Raw genomic sequence first — 21,140 nt, 5'->3', positions numbered from 1 at the left:
GGTTTTTCTTCGTTGGAGCTATTTGTGTTTATCGTTGTCATGTTTCGTTCACCTCTATTAGTCCGCGACTAGTAGCTTCGCTTGATTCTATGTATGATCGTCCTAAATCAGTTTATTTCTAAGTTATCAGTTTGTTTCTAAGTTCTAGCTAATTTGTTTTCAGTTTGAACTAAAACTATAAGATTTGGGTAAGTAAGGATATGACGATATTAAATAAATGTCATACGCAAAAATTACTTCTATCTTGTGATGGTAGAAAGCTTGTTTTAGATAGATTTTTGTCTCAATAAAAGTAAAATCACAACAATTATGACAAACAATTACGGAAAGAGAAATAGTAACAACAACCACAAAAATAGAGATCTAACCTTAATTACACAATATCATTAGAATACAAGTGTCACTTGTAAGAAAGTTCGAATTTCAGATATGCACTAATATACTTTATTTTCATCGTTGTAGAAGGAGGAAAAGTTTCTAGTGAAATAAAAATTATTTCGAAAATATAACTTCTTATCAAATTTAATTAGCCGCATCAATTTGATCAGCTCTATTTTTTGCTCTTGTGGCAGACACTTGGCTTGTCAATTTTTTTTTACAAGATTGCAATTTCATATAGTAATAAATATGACATGCGACCACTTTGTAGCTTGAGTTGCTTTGTACTCTTTAACATTATTACCTCAATTTTGTGTCCACAACTTTTTTTTGTTAATTCTTTGTTTGAGCCTTTGAGGGAAGAGATGTTAGCCACATAGTGTTAACCGTTGTTCACTTTGTTGAAGGTATTACAATTATTCAAAGTAGGAACCTTTAGAAGATTATCTAAATAGTTTTTTTTTTGTTGATGCAGATGGAATTTGAACATTTTAGATGGATGCATAATAGGACTCATCCTAATCGTGCGGGATTGAGGGAGGAATTTATAGAAGGAGTTGCGGGATTTATTGCTAAGGCGAAATCGCTAAATAATTTTCTTATTGAAGGGACAATTAGATGCCCTTGTGTTAAATGCAAGTGTGTCAAGTTATTGAGACCAGATGTAGTTGAACTTCATCTTTACAAGAATGGATTTATAGAAAATTATTATGTGTGGACTGTTGATGGAGAGAATCATAATTTTCATAATTCTTTTGGTGGTGAGGGTAGTCCCAGAGTAGAGAATAATTTTGAAAATTCTCGATTCAATGAAATGATGAGAGATGTTCCCAGGGGCTCAATCCGAACCAAATGATGAGACTAAGCGCTTTTATGAACAGCTAGAGGAAGCTAGTCGTCCATTGTATGAAGACTCAATGCATTCCAAGTTGTCTGTTGCAGTTAGACTACCAACTATCAAATCTGATAGTTCTATTTCTCAAGCGGGCATGGATTCTATCATTGGGCTTATGAATGAACTAAATCCGAATAAAATTGACTTACTTATCGCTCATATTAGACCCTCTTTCTCACATAAAAAAATTTTTCTTAAAAAAGTAGCTTCTCCCTAGAAATACTTTTTTCGAAAAACAATTTTGAAAAAACACTTAAAAGCATTTTTTTTTTAAAACTTGACCAAATACTAATTGCTGCTCAGAAGTATTTTTCAAATTAATTAGCCAAACACAAATTGTTTCTCATCAAAAGTACTTTTAAAAAAAATACTTTTTCAAAATAGGTTGATTTTAGAAGCTTGGCCAAACAGACTATAACACTGCCGAGACATCAGAAATTTTGGTTAAGATGAAAAAAAGGAACACCTTGGACATTCTGCCCACCTCAGTGTTAATTGTTCACTCTTTGACTGGAATGAAGTTATAAGCTAATCATTGTAACGCAAAACAAACATAAACTCCCCTGGACAAATCAAAAGCAGCACGGCTTCCTACTGGCTAAATTCGTAAGTCTATGTACATACTTTGTGATAGAAGCTAAACAAAATACAAGTGAATTTGTTTGCTAAACCAAAGAACAGAACATAGTCCAATTTAAGTCACAAACAAGAATTTCAAGTCTTCCTCCGTTAGTTTCCCAAAGGCCTCTGAAGAGCCACCAATCGTCCTGCAACCAACTCGAAAGTTTCAGTATGTCGACGAAAAGAAGGGGTTAGGAGAGAGTGTTTGGGGTGGGGAGAGTAAAGAAGGGAACTAGAAAGCACAACGTAAAACAAAAAGGTGGTCAATAACATCTTTCAGGGGAAATCAAATGGGTTATTTTGGAAATTATTTGAATGAGAAAACACTGAAAGCTATTTGAGCTCTCACTGTAGCCAACTGTCCTTTTCTTCTATTTTTGACCTTTTTCAGTTTTTGCATTGGGATGAGGAAGCAAAAGAACTAACTACAGTGAGATTAGGCAATAACAAAAGTATTCTTTATGCTTTAAACTGATGAGAGTATCATCTCATATTTACTCATACTGTGAGGGAAATCACACATGAAATAGCATATGTAGCTAAATGGAAGAAATCAAAGATTTCAATATAGTTTTCTTCAGATTCAAAAGAAAGGCAACTGAACAGTGAGGTGATATACAACTGTGATACCTAAGAATTGATTGAGAGAATCATAAACAATGTGGATAGGGTAGGATGAGCTGCAACTAGACAAATTGGAAGGGGGGGGGGGAGGGGGAAGCTACTTGGTGTACGTATTTGAACCCTCAACCTACACGGTGGAAGATGAGGATGCTCACCAAGTGTCTCACCAATTAGTTATAGAATAGTTAGAAGAAAATTACTTGATTTCCATAATTTCTTGAGACCTCTCCAACTAAGATAGCATATATAAATCACTTCCAACTGTTAACTGATCACCTATTTTCGTCACAATACATATGCAACCATCCGTAAGAAAAAACTCACTTACCCTTCAAAAACAAGTTCCTTCTTCTCCTGCAACTTTAAGATCTTCTCCTCAATTGTATTCTCAATCGCAAATCTCACAATCCTAGAAATGAGGAAAGATAAAATAAGTTCCACTCAATGACATAAAAATATAAGAAATGCAAAACAGACCTAACAGGTTTATATTGCCCTATTCGATGGATTCTATCTTGGGCTTGGCGCTCCACAGCAGAATTCCACCAAGGATCCATTATGAAAACCTAGCATAGCCAAAGAGAAGCCACGTATCACCACGAATTGCGCGCTTATTCAACATATAAATACATGTGATGGATGGTACTTGAGCTGGCTCTTTAAGTGCACAGACAAGTGAAGTTGGAATAGGTTAAATGAACCAAATAACAGGAGATCTGAAGAGTGATAGGATAAAACACTAGATATTAAAACCCTTCGGCATTTGAAAAAAGTTGTCACAGTCGATGTTGACAGAGAAATGAAAGAGACAGCTTACATGTGATGCAACTGTAAGATTGAGTGCAACACTTCCAGCTTTCAAGCTCATAAGAAAAATGCTGCAATCTGGATCTTCAGTAAATCTGGTAACTGCTGCAGCTCTTGCAGCAATAGACATGGATCCAACTAATTGAACACAATTGATGCCCGACTGAAGAGTTTACAAGGCAAGCTTTTCTTGATTCACAGACTGAAAAAGAAAAGAGGAAAAAGTAGGAAGGGAGCAAAGATCTCTTTATATCTTACCTTCCGAAGAGAATAGTGTATCAGATCCAAAAATGTAGTGAACTGGCTGAAACTATTCCTTTTGCAGAACCATCTCTTTCAATCATGAACCTGATTTCTTCCCTCTAGAATCAATAAAACAAGCAATGAGCATCAATCATGTACTCCACAGACCCCCTCTCACTTTGAATCTCAAGATGGGATCTTCCTACTGGATATTGAGTTTGAGATGTTAAATTGATTTCACTATTACACCATGCAACGGAAGAAATATAAATTAAAGGTTGAGAAGTCAGTTTGACAGAGAAAATATCACATCAAATTTGAATTTGATTTAAGTGGATTAAGTTCTTGAAAAATGTGGCACATAAATTAGAACAAAGAGAGTATCAAAATAAAGGCTCTTTAACTATATTATGCACAATAAATAATAGAAGATTTCGAGAACAATCTGAATAGAAAATGGTAAGAATGAGATTCCTCCATTTTTTCACACTTCAAATGGGGAAAACATTTAATCCATAAGCTTCAACTTGTTTTCCTGGTTGGAACACTACTAAGTTGACAGGAATATGTTGGTTTTCCTCATTGCAAAAGCACATACATCAAGGTACAACATCATGATCATGAGCTGCATCTGGTAGATGCCATGTAAGTCTTAGAATCATAATTAGTTGCTTGATACCTGTACGGATGACACCTACTTGGTCTCTTTGTGCGAAGGGAAAAAACTATTAAGCAAGGAGTAAAAGTAAGCTGAGGAAAATATAATAATAATAAAGGAGAAGATAAGCTACCAATGCATCTATTTTAGTGCTGGACTGGAAATCATCGAGCTGAACTCTGTTCAGTATGCTTGAGGACCTAAACCCTTTGAGAGTCGGTTTAGAATTCTGATCCGCCTTATCATTATTTGCACTTAAATCAACTGTAAGTAGTTCAGAACACAGAGGGCATGACACTTGTCCCACACTTGCAGCGAAGTCTATCAAACACGTCTTGCAGAGGGCATGGTTGCAAGAAGTAATCTGCAATAATCAAAATAGATGCACAGTTCAGAAAAAGACTGTCTAATGGATAAGGACAGCATGCCATCAGAAGAGCTTAATAAAGTGATTTTAGATGCTCAAAGATAATTAAAAGAACTTTCTATAAATTATTAATCTCTTTGGTAATACCGGAGAAAGACTTTCCAAAATATTCATGAATTTCAGAGAACTTCTGGAAAATGGAAATAGCATATGGAGTAGCTTTTGTTAAAGCTTTGGCCATATCATCACCATTTTAGCTAGAAAGAACTAGTACACATGTGATCCTTAAATAATTACTAAGGAAAAATACTTTAAACATATAATGCAAGAAAATTGTATTTAACGATTGTACATATAATATTCAGGCAGAAAATGAGCAGCTGAAAGATGCTGGAACATTCTCTTCCTTTTTTTGGGTGGAAGGGAGAAGGGTGCATAAACTCACTACTTGATCTTCCACTGTATCTTGACATAATCCACAAGGTTGCTGAGTCCATGCTCCCAATTTTTGCCAAAGCAGTACTCGAGTATACCACAAGGTAAGGATGAAGAACTGCCTGCCGAATTAAGAAAAGATATCAACCAGACATTTAACACAACAAAACTTGGCTGAAATAAAACAAACACTTGAATGTTTTAGATAGACTACGTACAATAGTCCGACCTTTGCTCGGACCCCGCGCATAGCGGGAGCTGGGCTGCCCTTAAATGTTTTAGATAGTCAAATTTCTACTTTATTACGGGTGTTTAAACTGTTATTTTATTGCAACCCCGCTACTCAAGAGGCATATTTGGAAGATGCAAAAAGAAAAGTGAATACTAACCGCATTAACAAGTCACAGGAAACTAAATATATACCTGAGGCCAAGCATGATAAGAGGGCCAGGTACTTCAAAATTATATTCACAAAAGCAACTAGCAAAACAAAACTTAAGAAGTCGGCCGTGAGAAAATAAGTTAAGCAAAAAAATATGCTTAAGTTAACCTTTAGGACTCATCTAGTTAGCTGGATTATGTTGCGGAAGCCAAATGTATAGAGTGTGAATAAGTCACAACTACTATACCAAAATTTATGACAGCCACCAAATAATAAATAAGACAACAAAGCAACAATAAAGGGAACACCAGAATTTACGAGGTTCGGCTAATTTTGCCTACTCCTCGGACACAACCAATATTTTATTCCACTCCAAAAATACAAGTGAAATAATACTAAAGAGAGAAGATACAAATGCCTTAAACAGATGAGAAGGCAAATGAGAGGTGTGTTTAAATCCTAAACATTAAGCCTTCTTTTATAGGGGGAAAATCCCCCCAACTTTTGTTTTCCCACCGATGTGGGACAAACATTTTGCCAATTTCAACAAATCTCCACCTTGGCAAAATTCCACATTTTCAATTCTCTCTCAATAACAAATTTTGGTTGTGTCTTCATCTTCAATCTTCAGTGTTCAACAATGTTGATCAAATCCAAACAATGTTGAAACTTGACCGCAGTCACCACCTTTGTCAGCATATCAGCAGGATTCTCTGTAGTATGAATTTTCTTCACCGTGACTCCACCTTCTTCTATGATTTCGCGTACGAAATGATACCGAACATCAATGTGCTTCGTCCTTGCATGATAAACTTGGTTCTTCGCTAATTGAATAGCACTTTGACTATCACAAAAAATTGTGATACCTTTTTGTTCAACACCAAGCTCCTTTAGCAATCCTTGAAGCCAAATTGCCTCTTTCACAGCATCTGTAATAGCCATGTACTCTGCCTCTGTTGTAGACAAAGCAACTGTTGACTGCAAAGTAGACTTCCAACTAACTGGTGCCTTTGCAAAAGTAAACACATAACCAGTAGTTGATCTTCGTTTGTCCATATCACCCGCAAAATCTGAGTCACAATATCCAACTACAGACTGATTGTCTTCCTGCTCAAAAACTAACCCGACATCTACAGTATTATGAATATACCGTAGAATCCACTTCACAGCTTGCCAATGCTCCTTCCCTGGATTGTGCATATATCTGCTAGGCATATGAGCAGCTCAAAAATGTGTGCATAGTTATGCATCACTGTTCCAGCTTGAACATAACTGCACCAAAATACATAATGGGTAAAAGATATAACTAGATCTAAAACTACCCTTACTCTTTTTGTGTAAAAATAACAAGGAAAGAAATTCATGGTGATGTAGAGACGAGAAGGGAGAAGGGAGGTAAGGAGAAGAAATGAGAAAGGAAGAAAAAGAAAAGAATAGACAGAGAGACAAAGAGATTGAGAGAGAGAGAAGAGGAGAAAGATAAATGCTATCAGATAATAGCAGTATTCTCATGATCTAACACATTGGAAGAAAAAGGAAAGCACATGATCTTAATCATTCAGTATTCCAAGAAAAGGAACCAATATGTTCCAGAAATACTCAAGACCAAGCAATCATAAGAAACATACTCCATGAGATTAGTCAATACATAAGACGACGACAACAACAACAACAACAAACCCAGTGCAATCCCACACGTGGGGTCTAGGGAGGGTAGTGTGTATGCAGACCTTACCCCTACCTTATGAAGGAAGAGAGGTTGTTTCCGATAGACCCTTGGCTCAAGAACATTGAGTCAATACATAAGACAAGAAAGCAAAATAAATGTGCCAGCCTCATGATACAAAAATAGGGAAACACTACTTTTAGGGTGACCAGCAAACTGGGGAAACACAGACAAGCAAGAATGGTAGGCAAGCAAGAAAATCTTGGGTTGGAACAGCATATATTGGCTAGGAAGCATACGTATTAAACTGTGCCTGGCTTTTATTGTACAATGACATGTAGTAGTCTTCTTCTTTGATATCCAAAGAATCTTTTCTCAAAGTAACCTGAGACCATATACAAGTAACAGATAAGCTGGAGGGAAGATGATTATCAAATTGAATCAGCCTACATTGGTGCCCAACAAAACTTACAATTTTCAGAGGAAGTGCAAGATCAGCAGCTCTTCCTTTTTTGCTACGTCTTAGTAGGATGCTTTTTAGAATTTTGTGTTTCAAAAGAAACATTGCATCTCTACCACTCCCAGAATTCCCTTCACGTTTAATAGGAGTAGCAATGTACTAGAAAGATAATACATATCAACCTCACCATGTCAGTAATAAATTTAATTTTTGGCAACAACAGGGAGCCTCGAAAGTTTGAATGCCAATTTAACTTACTCTATTCCACCAGCAAAAGTGCCGTACAGATTTGTGGGGGCATCGTGGGCACTCAGCTGTAGAGCTGCAAGGCATAAAATTTATCAAAGGACACACAAGAGAGAAGATTTCAGATAACAATGGGCGAGGAGCTAAAGGAAGAACAGATAAAATATGTTTTTAGCTCTTGGGGTAGGTACAAAGATCAAGAAGAAGCTTTCAGTTTACCTATAGTCGAGTATTCTGCAATCACAATCCTTGCAAAAGTAAAAAGAGTAGGGTACTGTTTGTAGGAAACGGACCTGTTGAAAAGTAAAGCATTTAATTAATATCTCATAACAGAAACATCCGGAAGAGATTAACCAGCAAAAGTTAAACTTACAAGTGAATACAATTCTCCAACAAGATTCTGAATCGGAGTACCACTTAAGGCCCACTTATAAGAAGATTCCAAAGCAAGAGTAGCTTTTGTTGTGTTGCAGCGCCTACCTTTTACATAATGAGCCTGTGCAAGAGAAGTGCAATCAGTTGAAACGTTGCAGATAAATGACATTGCATCACATGAAACTAAGGAATTCTAGACGCAGTGAGATGATTGGGACAGGCACACACTACAAATCAAATACAACATCATTCAGTAGGAACAGAGAGAACAGAATGCTCAGATCCATTATGAGGATAGAAGGTAGAGATCAAACTAGAATTGAACGGATAATATTTCACATGATGAGTAGTTGAGCAAAACAATGAGCATTAGGACAAGGATAAATATTTTGTTTCTTTCATACTGCTAATTAAAGGTTGATGACCTAAAACATCATAGAGGCAGGTAGGAACTTTCATCTATATTACTCAGCAGTTACCATAGTGTTTCTGCATAAACCACAAGACTCTTCACATTCTAGCTCCTTAAGAAATCACTACAGATCTCCATGTTTCTAACTTTTAGGCTTTGTGAATAACTTGATCTTCTGGGAGAAAACTGGTATTTTTATCATAAACATCATGAACAGAACATTAAAACATATCCAAGGAAACAAACCATATACATTTACAGCTAATACTGACAAATAAGAACTATGAGAAAATGATAATTGAAGAAAGCAACAACAAATATAAGTGTGCATGATAGGTGAATGAATGACCTACCTCATCCAAGATGATGCGATCCCATTTTACTGAATGCAAAATCGACTTCTTCCGTGACAAATCTTGGCATACACTTGCTGCATTGTTAATAGAACCATCATTCTTCCCTTCTTCTGTCATGCTACTACGGTTCATGCTCTTCCTATGACCTGTTTTCTGCATATCAGTCTCTGACTCAATAGAATCTGTTTTCTGCATATTAGCCTCTGACTCCGTAGAATCTGTTTTCTGCATAGTAGTCTCTGACTCCATGAATTCTGTTTCATGCTTCAACAATTCTACCCCAAGTTTTAACTTCTTCCTCTGCTGCTTTGACTGATTGGAATTTTTAACAGAATCAGGTCCACACTTCTTCTGGTGATTGGACAACTTTTCTTCAAAATAAGATTTTCCACACCACTGACACTTCTGTTTTGGCGGCATCACATTTTTCCTATATTCAGACTCAACAGTGGAGTAAGTAGTGATGACAAAATCATATTCCTCAATATTGTGGATATGATTCCTTTTGTTGCCATGATAAACAAGAATCTTGTTGCTTCCTTCAGTGGAGCATCGATTGATCTCATTAACCCACTGAATGGCAGCAACCACAGGACATATGATAAGAGTGCCTTTTACTGCTGGGAGTTCCTGTGTTGCACTGAGTGAAGATGACAATAAGCTGGATTCACTAATTGGTTTCCCTAATTCCCGTTTAGCAAGCACAAGTGCTATTGCTTGGATAGTTTTCCCCATCCCCATCTCATCAGCAAGAATACCCCCTTTGGTCGAAGATTCTTCTTGCTTGAGGGACCAAAACAACCACTCCTTCTGGTACCTAAACAGTGGCACAATCATACTTGATGGTGGCTCCGCTGTTTCACAAACTAACTCGTTCTGATTATCTAAGTCCAAATCATTGGGATAATGTTCTGCAAGCCATTTATCATTCTCTTCTTCCCATTTCTCCCACATTAAAGTTGGTCTAACAACTTGGCTGCGTATCAGCCTCTCAGCGCGGTAAAATTTCCTTTCCCTTATTCTTTCCATCAATGCAAGATATTTGCTATCTTGATCAGTAGCTCCATTCGTTTGTTCTTCTTTCACCATATTGAAATCTTCTGCTGCATGGACTAATTAATCAGAACAGATACATTGTATGACTAAACAGCAAAGTTAACAATGCCAAGCATGTCGTTATTGTCATGTTCATATACAGGATAGCAGTAGCCCCTAGGCGCCACACAAGCACATGGGGAATTTCACTTACGTTACACAGAGCCAGGATTTAAAATTTATGGGCTTAGGATTCTAATAATTTTAAGTTACTGATTCTAAATTAATAATCAATGAATTCGGCCGATCCAGTAAGCTCCGCCCTTGCCCCAAAAAGAAAAAATCAGCCAGACAACAGTCTATACATTATTGCAAAAAATTGTACAGTAAGTACTAAGGAGTACACGTGCCTATGGAATACCTTCATTAATTGAGGTTGCGTTGTGCTTCGAATCTGAAGACATAGCACGATGATCATACTCGTTGGAGCTCTCTTTGAATCGGGTACTCTGATCACCTAATTTTTTTTTCAAGGGTGAAGTGGAAAAACATCAAAACCTTAGATATAGGTGCATAGAAACATATATTATGTTATAGAAATAGTTCATCTCACACAAAAATGCCCACACTTCCTCTCAATCGGACAATTTAGATTGCAATAAAAGTTGGGAAACACAAAATTTATAGTCAAAATGAACTAGTACTACTATGTTTCAATCTTAAATTAACTTTTGCGCAGAAAAATAGGGATAACACATGAAAATAAGCAAAGGAAAAATAACTTTTGTAGAATTACAAAGAGAATGATCGAGTGAATGTTTACTGGAAGACGAAGAATGCTGAGACGGAAGCTCCATTCTGAACAGCAGCTTTTCGTTTCTCTTTCTCTAAACAGAGAGAAAAGGAGAGAGACGTTCAGGAGGAGGAGAAACTGAGAAGTTGAGAAAGCGGGAAAGTCTTTTATAGGGAGAGAGAGATTTTGATAATGCCAATCGTTTTTTGCTAGTGACAGAGGGTACAACATTTTATGCCTGATGTATAAGCTTAAATTGCATACGATATCCGTACACGTCGATTTCGTGCTGAAGAAGCTTTACGTGGCAGTGTAGTGGGACCCAATTAGAACTGTAAAAATGTGGTCCTCTTTGCGAGTTAGTTTGTTACTAGTACTGAAGAGAATAAAGATCTACTATTCTGAGACCTGTATATTTATTTTCTTGGTACATTGAAATAATTAAGTAAATTTTTTAAAATCTTTTATAAATTACACTGCTTAAATAAAATTAAAAAATTCCTTAATTGCATCCTTTTATACTAGCAATTTATTTTATTCTGTGACCCATAGCATATATGCATGTTAAAAAAGGTTAGTATAACAATTTTTATGACCAAGCAACAGTTACATCCACCAAAAGGCTAATTTTCAATCATTAACTTTTCTGATCTATAATATCCTAATGTCCATATTCTCGTAAGAGAAATTTTCTCTGCCCTTTTCTGTATATTTTCATGACTTTATTATCAGAAAAGTACATTGAAATTGAAAATAACTATTTGTAAAAAAATATGATCAAAGAAAATCTTGTTTGAAAGCTAAGAAAATAAAGGGTAATAGCTCACACATAAAGTTTAGATGTTAACAGACTTTTTCAAATAAGTTTAAAAAGTAATTTGTGTATTTTTCCTATAATATTTTGAAAATTACTAGGGTCAATATATATCTACCAATTTTCCACTTTAATGAAATAGTTGCACATTCCTTTTCTTCGCGAGTTGTCTATCCTATATATGGGAAATACAGCTTAAGTCGTAGACATGTATAGCTAAGGGTCCAGCTTTTTTGTCTTGTAGATGATAATACAATACCCATTAATAACATTAACATCAATATATATCAATAAACATCAATTGTGGGAAGGGGAAGAAAATAAAAATATTAAGAGATTATAATGGAAAAATTTATGGAAGTGATTGGCCAGGAATTGTTGTCACCGAGAAAAAATAGGAATTGATTCTAAATACTGATTTACCTCTATTCCAAAGTCCACTACTCCTTAAATATATGTTCAGATCTATAAGCACTGAGCACATATCCGTCGACTTAATATAATGTTATTTCTTCTTTCCTCTATCAAATTAAAAAGAACAAATTATGTACACCACCACCAGAATCTATCAAAAAAGTCTTCCTACATGCAAGATGATTCAAAATATTTTCAAAAAGAAAAAATCACTGATATACTATCTTTGGTGCACAAATTGGCATTTCATATATGAGCCTTTTTGTCTTTAATATAGGGTGTTTTTTCTGCATTAATGTTGGGACCAAACATACACGCAGGTATACATGGTCGTCAAGTAATAAAGTAACTCGAAAGTTGGATGTCGAACCCATAGAGACTTGGATTGACAGTTAACTAAACAAACTAAAATCAATTTAATGTCCAAGATAATAAAAACTATTAATTTTCTATTACAATTACTATTGCGAAATTTAAACATGTAACCAATGGAGATATAGATTCCAGGGTTGTGGTTGGTTTATCAATCCTATTGAGTTCGTAATTACACCTGTTAATCAGAAATCTGTTTTAAAAGGTAGAATTGGGACTTGCCGGGGGCTCGCTCTGGGTCATAGCACTCGTAAAATGCCCTTGGGCTTATGTGCGGGGCTTAGTTCCGTAAGACTTACACCTCGGCTGTTGATAGTAGCCTATATTATCCGATGTAGATGCTATTTATGCTCGAAGTTAACCATACTTTATTGATGTTTTAAGTACTAAATGATAACAAAATGCTCTAATTGTGGTTTTTGTGCTTTGCAGGAGCAAGTATTGATTATGAGTATATTGAACAGCTTTTGGAGCTAATTTGGAGCAAGGAAAGCCACTCGGAGATGAATGCGCGTAAAAGAAGAAGGAGAAAAGTAGAAAACAGTTAAACCTCATGAGAGCGGGCACGCACCAACCGCGCTAGTTCAGGCAGAATAGAACGCGATATGCGCGGTCCAAGCGCGGTCGCGCTCGTCAATTCGTTGAACCTTATTTCCAAGGATAATTTCGTAAGTTCGGGGGCAACTCTCCTTAACATATAAGAAGCCCACGTTACCCAAAGAGAGGGCATCAAGGTTTTTAGAGTTTTGTCGAAGGCAAGAAGAGGCAAGAGGCAAGGAGGAAAAGTCGGCATCGAGTTCTATCTTTCTTCCTTTTGTGTTGATCATTGATTATGAATTTTGTTATTGTGATTATGTGTAGACATGTGATTTTTTACCCTCCCCAAGATTTTTCATATTTTAGCATGTAAATATTTAATTTAGGATCAATATAGCTATTTCAACTTATTTTTACTCTTTTACTTTGTTTTACTACAGGAAAATGAAAATTACAAAAAAATATTTTTATTTTATGTACCTTTCATAAAGTACAAAAAAAAAATATACAAAAAATAGTACCTTAATTTTATCTTTATATAATCTTGAAAAATACAAAAAAAAATGTAATAGTTTCATGTTTTAATATAGTTTAGTTTAATTAATTAGAATTTATTTTTGCATCATGTAGTATAGTTATCTTATATTGAGGGAATTTAGCTATGATTTTAATTAATAATTTTTGGAGTCTTCTTAGCCCAAAATTGAAACACAAAAAAAAGACATGGTCCAACCCAATTACCCTTGGCCCATTCTTCCCAATCCATTAGCCCATTTAAGTGAAAGATTTAATCCTAGCCTTTTATTTCCTTCTAATCCAATGACTATCATCCTTTCCCACTTCCATATAAAATACCCAATTATAGAAACCCTACCCCAAGTCTTCAATTCCTAGACCTAAACCTAGACTAAAAACGGCAGCCTTGATCTTCAGATTCAACGCTTGAAAAAGGATCCCTAAGTTAGCCGCACCTTCTAATTTTCTCGGAATTCCTTAATCATCATCGCCACATTCCGTCATTCTTTGGCTTCAAGTCTTTATTCTGTTTCAGAATAATGACAAACATGACTAATGGAGATTCCACCTCATGAGCTCAAATTCACATTTAAAGTGAAGGAACAAAGTTCACGTGCATTTCATCTAGTTAATATCACTGACCAATATGTAGCTTTCATGGTGAAGACCACTTCGCCTAAGAAATAATGTGTCCGCCAAATATAGGTGTTATCAAACCAAAATCGACATATGATTTCACAGAGAAGGTGGAGTTTCGTTTGAGCCGAGGTTGATTCCAATGCCTACGGGAGGTTCCGGTTTGCAATTTTGGTGTTTCGGTCCAAGGATTGTTGCTTGTTTAGCCCGATTGATTTGCAATTTTCAGCTTGGTTCATCAATAAAAGGTCAATCTCTCAATTTTCATTCTCATTTTATTGTGTTATGATAGTTTGGTGCGCGTGTTGGTTGATTTGTGATTCTACGTTGTTTGAGTGGCATGTCTTAGTTTTCAATTAAATCGTTTTAATTAGTTTGTATTTTGATTGTGATGTACATAATCTTGGTTCTTGAATAATTGCTTTTAATTGGGTACATGGAAAATTGGAGTTGTTTCTTTCTTGGCAAGGAATAAAAATGGGTCATAAGGTGGGTCTTGAACCATAAGAAATTTGGGTCAAGTAATAGATCATGTTAGCTAGCCTTTGGCCCCAATAATGTCTTGTTCATAAATTTGGCCTTATAACAATCTCAAAGATTAGGAAAATAATTCAAATGCGTAGCTTGCTTTAGGCGAGCTAGTTAATAATTTACCTTCCTAAACTCGGGTGCACATTTATATGACCCAAATCCAAGTCTCAACAATGTTAGATAAAATATGTTGTGGACCATGGGTGCATTTATGTGACGTGGTTCAAGACGTATTTTTTATAACGTTGAATTTTTCTTAAAATTAATTGAACAAAAGCGGTTATAAAAGTTAAAATCTGCACATATGTTCATAATTGTTTAAAATCAGATAATTAAGCCGAATATAACAGTTGAGCGACCGTGCTAGAACCACGGAATCCGGGAATGCCTAACACCTTCTCCCGGGTTAACAGAATTCCTTACCCGGATTTCTGTGTTCGCAGACTGTAATACAGAGTCAATCTTTCCTCGATTCGAGATTTGAACCGGTGACTTGGGACACCATAAATTATCTCAAGTGGCGACTCTGAAATTTTAAATAAAAATAATCCCGTTTCGATTGTCACTTAAATTGGAAAAAACTCCCTTATATACCCCTTACCGGGGGTGTAGGTAAAAAAGGAGGTGTGACAGTTCTGGCGACTCTGCTGGGGAAAAGAACCCAGAACATCTGGTTCAGGGTTCAGAATTCGAGCTTAGATGAATTGTTATATTTGACTTTATCTATTATCTGATTTTATTACATGTTTGGGCCTAATGTGCTAAATGTTGCTTTTACCGCTTTGATATTATCTTAACTGTATATAAACTGTTACGAAACCCTTCTCTTCTCATCTTCGGGGATGTGCTCGTTGGTCGAGACTCCCTATTCTGTTAGTGTCATACCTTGAAATAAGAAAGAGGCTCGGACAAGTTACTAAGCCGGATGGCCTTTTGGTTCCCGATACATAGCCCCCTTCTCGGCTCGAGTTGTCCGCTCGGGTACACAGTCTAGAACATATACCCACGTTTTGAACCTAGAATAACTCAGCCTCATGCCGGATCCCTAGTAGGAACGTTTGTTTGCATCATGTGCATTCAACTTTGGGGAGTCAACACAGGGGTTGGGTCCGTCTAGGACAGGCATACCCCAAAAAATAAAGATCATCCTGATGCATCTTATGTGCTACATGTTGCATTTATTCAAGGGTAAAAGGGTCATTTGGCGGACCAATGATAGCTGAGGGTAAATGAAGAAATGAAAAAAAACAATGAAAAAAAGAAAGAAGAAAAAAAAAAGAGAAAAAGAGAGGGTGAAGTGTGAATATAAAGCGAGTGTGGCCTAATTATGTTTTCTGTTACATTTTGTTAAGAAAAAAAGAGATTGGAAAATTCAAAGGATTTTTGTACTTTTTCATCATTTTTTAAAAATCAAAAATAAAAAAAAGGGAAAAAGAAAATATAAAAAAAGAAGAGTTTACATGTTTCATCATTTTTCAAAAAAAAAAAGAAAGAAAAGAAGAAAAAATATATATTTTCTCTAAATTAGTTGTTATTTTTATTTCTCGCCCGTATCCAATTGCCCGAACTATGCGAACCTGATTCTCGTCTCTTGGGGCGGGATACGTAGGCAACCCACATAGGGTCCGGTCCTCCTAGTAAATCTTAAGTTCTTGGCTTTGCGGGGTCTTAGCCAAATTTTTCACTTCTAGCCACCTTTTGGCCAAATAAGTTATTTTGCAAAAATAGCCTCAATTATGTCTTACATGTGTCTAATAGGGAGCGTTATTATCTCACATAGTGTTGGTTAAAGTTTTCTCATAAAGGTGTGAGTCTACTTACTGGAGTCTGAGCATGACATACACCCCGGAACCATTCAGTCAGGATCACTGCATTCAGGAGCTACTCGAGGAGCCATTTTATGTTTTTGAGTCAATTATTTTTGTTTTATTTTCTAGTCCTGTATAGTAGTATTTAGTCTTTTAGGTGATGTTAGAGTTTGTAATAGTCAGGTTAAGTTTGCCGAGTCTTTTGTTATTGTATTTCTTATTTTGTATGTGGAAATATGTTACAAGTCGAAAATCCAGAAAACAAAGAAGAAATTTTACGTTTTTGTTATAAGAAATAAAAATAATTCTCCTTTGAGATTGTTTTTCCTTTAGGCAATTAATATCTAGGACTTAAAATAAATTATTTTTATATTTCCTCTATATTAGGACCAAAATTCAAAAAACAAAAAGAGAATTTTCTTTTAGTACTTCTTTAAAATCTTTCTTTAAGGTATTAATTCCAAAATCCAAAAAGATTTTCTTTTGAGGTGTTTCTCGAGAAAATTAGTGAAAAATGATTTTTTTTTATTTTCATTAGAACTTTAGGATATTGTACATTGAAAAAAAATACTTTATCCTTTGTTTATCATTATAAATTCTTCTTTAGGCAATCAAAATTGAAATCCAAAAATACTTTTATCTTTTCATTGCTTGTTTCGAAACCTTGCATCAGAATATCAAATGAAAATTCTAAATATTTTTCTGTGGTTCACTCTTTAGATTTTCTTCCTAAAAAAAAGGAATCAAAAAATATCTTTCTCTTCTAGAGTTTTTCCTTAATAGAGTATTTGTTTCAAAGAAAAGAAAAAAAAATCTGTTAAGCTTGAGTTTAAAATAGGTTATAAAACATTAAGTTTAGAAAATTCAAAAAAAAGATTTGCTTCATTTATTTCTCTTTTCTCAGTAGAGTAGTCATTAAGGTAAAAAGAAAAGAAAAGAAAAAGAAACAGAGAACGTTAGTTTGTTTCCTTTATTCCCGATCTTCCCGAACTATGCAAAGATTTGATTCATGCAACGTCATGATACGTAGGCAACCTACATAGGGTTCGATCAAATCATTTTTTTTATTATTACAAGAAAAAGAAAAAAAAGGAAAAAAAGAAGGAAACAAAAAAAAGGTGAAATTGTGGGATGTGAGATATGAGAGAAAGAAAAAAGTGATGATAAAAAAAAAGAGAAATGAAGGAAAATGGGCAAGCAAGAGGTGCTAGAAAAGCAAAGAAAAGAAAGGATTGAAATGAACAAATTGGGATGATGCCAACTGACCGTTGTACCCTCGAAGTCATTTTAGAACCGATAACTGTGGCTAGGTGCATTGCACATAAAGTGAGATTATCTTATGTTAAATGCCCTAACGCTAACGTGATGACTTCATTTTGTTATATTCATAGCAGAAAGGTGGTTGGTTTGTGGTTTTTCAAAGTGGTAACTCTTCTCTACAACATAAGGTCAAAAGGCAATGGCAGACAACAACAGAACTGAGTTGGTTGATACTGGTGCCCGGAAGCAGTTATTTGAACAAGACAATGGGTTGGTTTAAGAGGTAAAGATGTTAAGACAACACATGGCGGACATGTATCAGGCTTGGATGACTAGGAAGGCACCACCCCTGCCACCACCTAGCTTCCTAAATACTACCCTTACCTAAACACCGGTCATAGTGCCAGATGATCCCCCATACTCTCCAGATCCACACGCTTATAATGGCTTTCCCAACCACCCTAGTAGCTCCATCACTCATCCTCCAATTACCTTTCCCAAAAATTGTCCTCCTGTCTTATCCACCATCCCCAACAATAAACACCCACTCAAAGCTCATGATGCCCAATATTACCCCTCAGAGGTTGCCCACAAGGTTCCCAACTCATACAAGCAGGGACCGCGGGATGAGCCTCATGTTGAAAATGAAAAGTTCACTGGAAGAAAAGGGCGAGATGGGATACCCAGGAGGCTGAAAAGCATAGAATAGTTCTTAAAGAACAAGCAAGGAATGGGAGACCAGGGTAGCATGGCTTACAAAGAACTGTCTGTGTCCCCTGACGTTCGCCTACCCGCAGGATTTAAAATGCCACAATTTAACTTGTATGATGGGTGTGGGGATCCGGTAGACCATTTGAGGGATTATTGCAGTGAAATGAGAAGTGTTGGCGAGAAAGATGATTTGTTGATGGCGTACTTCAATGAGAGCTTGACTGGTGCAGCGTTGGAATGACATAATCGCCAAGATGTTGGTAAGTGGCATACATTGGGTGACATGGTTCAATATTTTGTTCGATACTTTCAATACAGATCGGGTGTTACCCCAGACCGCTCCTCCCTATCTAAAATGGAAAAGAAGCCGGAGGAAAGCTTTAGAGAGTTTGGGCTCAGATAGAGGGAGCAGGCTGCTCGAGTCAATACCCCAATTGGTGAAGAAGAAATGGTTGAGCTTTTCCTACAAGCTCAGGGGCCCACCTACTTCAGTCATTTGATCCCGGACCTGGGGAAGCCTTTCAATGATGTGTTAAAAATGGGGGAGCTAGTAGAAGAGGGAATCAAGTCAGGCAAAATCATGAGTTGTTCGAAAAACATTCAGAACATCCCAGTAAGCTTGGGTGGAAGAAAGAGAAACAGAAAAGATGATCCAATGGGCTTTCCCGATCAACACTTCCAGCCTTGACATCGTCCCCGTAGATATCATTATGCACCAAATGATCCTCCCCAATGCCACTTCTCTCCACAGAACTCCCAAAGTTGTACATAACTCTCCCAGTACCCAGCTCCACAAAATGCCTATCTACCTCCACGAGCCTATCGAAAACCCCCTGGATCAGGTTTCCGGCCCAGTCAAGCCTTTAAGAATGAGAGGTTACAGAAGAAGAAAACATTCACTTCATTGGGAGTGTCATATGCCAGTCTGTTCCAGAGGCTAAGAAAATTGGACATGTTGAAGCCGACCTAGATAAAAATGCCAAACCCTCTTCCAAAGAAGTTTGATTTTTCTCAAAGGTGCGCCTATTGCTCAGATGCCCCGGGGCATTACATAGAGAAGTGATGGAATCTGAAGAATGCGATTCAGAAGCTTATTGATGCAAGCGACATTGTCGTGCAAAATCTAGATGCAGCAGACACTAGCCAAAGTCCATCGTATGTGCATAATGAGACGCATATGGTGGGTATGGTTTATTTTGAAAAGGAATGTGAGAATTCTTCTGGCAGCCTCAGAGGTCCACGTGCTACTAAGCTTTCAGCGCTATCAGAGGTTGATCCTAAGGACGAGCAGGCAAAGGGAACCCAAAGGCAATCTGTTAAGAACAATGTGATGGAGACGTGTGAAGGTCCTAGTATTGTTGATACAGAAGTCAGTGGCTAAGATGTTGAGTTTGATGATTGGAAAGACGCTCTTTTCTTGGTTAGTCAGGGAGGAGTTTTTGGTGGTTTATTTTGTTGTCATTTTTGTTGTCCGGGTTATTTCAGGGTTGTAATCTGGATATTGTCTTTTGACTCAAACCCTTCTATCCTTTTATTTTATCTAGTTTGTTTAGTCATAATAGCTCGCCTAGTGTTTTCTAGGTTTGTTCTAGGTTTGTGACCCCGGTTTAGTTTGTTTGTTTTGTTGTTCAAACCCTTTCACCATCTGTCTAATACAATTTTTTGTTTTCTGTAATTTCTAGTCATTTTCATTTAGTTCCCTTTTCTTGTTATAATTCTTTTCCTGATTGACTCTAGTGACATGACATGCACGCGTAATTCTCAACCTGGTTTTAAAAGTCAGTTTAGTCACGAAGCAACGAAACAATGTTGAAGATGTAGGGACATTTGAGGGAAATAAGTGAAGGTATTTTGAGATCACTTCAAGCCCTAATTGTGCGAAACTGGGTCAGTTAGAACATAAAAATACACTATTGAAATGCATCATGCTGCATCGGGTGAATATAACGACAAGTTTGCCCCAAATTTGTAGGGGGCCGTTCGTGGTAGTGAGAGTGAGAGTGTTTTCCAATGGTGCTTTGTATGTAACAGATGTAGAAGGCGAATGTATGGATATGGTCATCAAGTATGGCGCAATCAAAAGATGTTTCGAATGTTTTCCTTGGTTTGTTTAATTGTGTTGTTTGTACTCGGCATGTTTTGAAGATTGGAATGACGAAGGCATTTTGTTCTGCTATCTAAACACCTTATCCTTCGTTACCCCTTTGAGCCTTGTTTATTTTCTTTCATACCCCTCTTTCGGAATCAGTAGCAAAGATTAGAAACACACGCGTGAAAGATAAGTAAAGGAAAAAGAGAAAAGAAAAGAACAAAAAGGGAGAAAAGAAAAATGAAAATAAAAAAAAAGGAAAAAAAGAGAAAGAAAAGAATGAAAGGAAAAAAAGAAGAAAAACAACAAAAAGAGAATAAGAAAGCAAAAAAGAGAAAGAAAAGAAGGAGAAAAGAAAAAATCACAACAACAAAGTAATTCCTATGTCATGAACTACGTCCGACCTGATTCCTTTTAAGGATACGTAGGCAGCCTCACGGTTCGGTCCCATCAAAATAAAAATCCAAAAGTCCCCAAGCAAGAAACTGGGGAAGAAGTTGTGGTTGTTGTAAGAAATCAGATTCCGAAAGTTGTAATTTTGAACCCATGTGAATTGTTTTGAGCCTTTGATATCCTTTCTTTTTAACCTTATCCAAAAGCCCACGTTACGGTCCAAAGAAAGACCTTCCGATCAGTCTTCTAGAGATGGAAAGTCAAGCAAGGAAAGGTAATTCATATCAGGGGCAACACTCTGGTCCA

At 36.5% G+C, this 21,140-nt stretch overlaps 1 pseudogene; it reads right to left on the bottom strand.

Annotated features, from left to right (window-relative positions):
• Nucleotides 1–1,758: 1,758 nt before the first annotated feature.
• LOC104215154 (ATP-dependent helicase rhp16-like) lies at nt 1,759–10,865 on the bottom strand (annotated as a pseudogene).
• Between the last annotated feature and the right edge of the window lie 10,275 nt (nt 10,866–21,140).

The sequence above is a fragment of the Nicotiana sylvestris genome, chromosome 7, assembly GCF_000393655.2.
Source record: "Nicotiana sylvestris chromosome 7, ASM39365v2, whole genome shotgun sequence".
NCBI lineage: Eukaryota > Viridiplantae > Streptophyta > Magnoliopsida > Solanales > Solanaceae > Nicotiana > Nicotiana sylvestris.
This window is presented reverse-complemented; position numbering and strand designations above follow the sequence as displayed.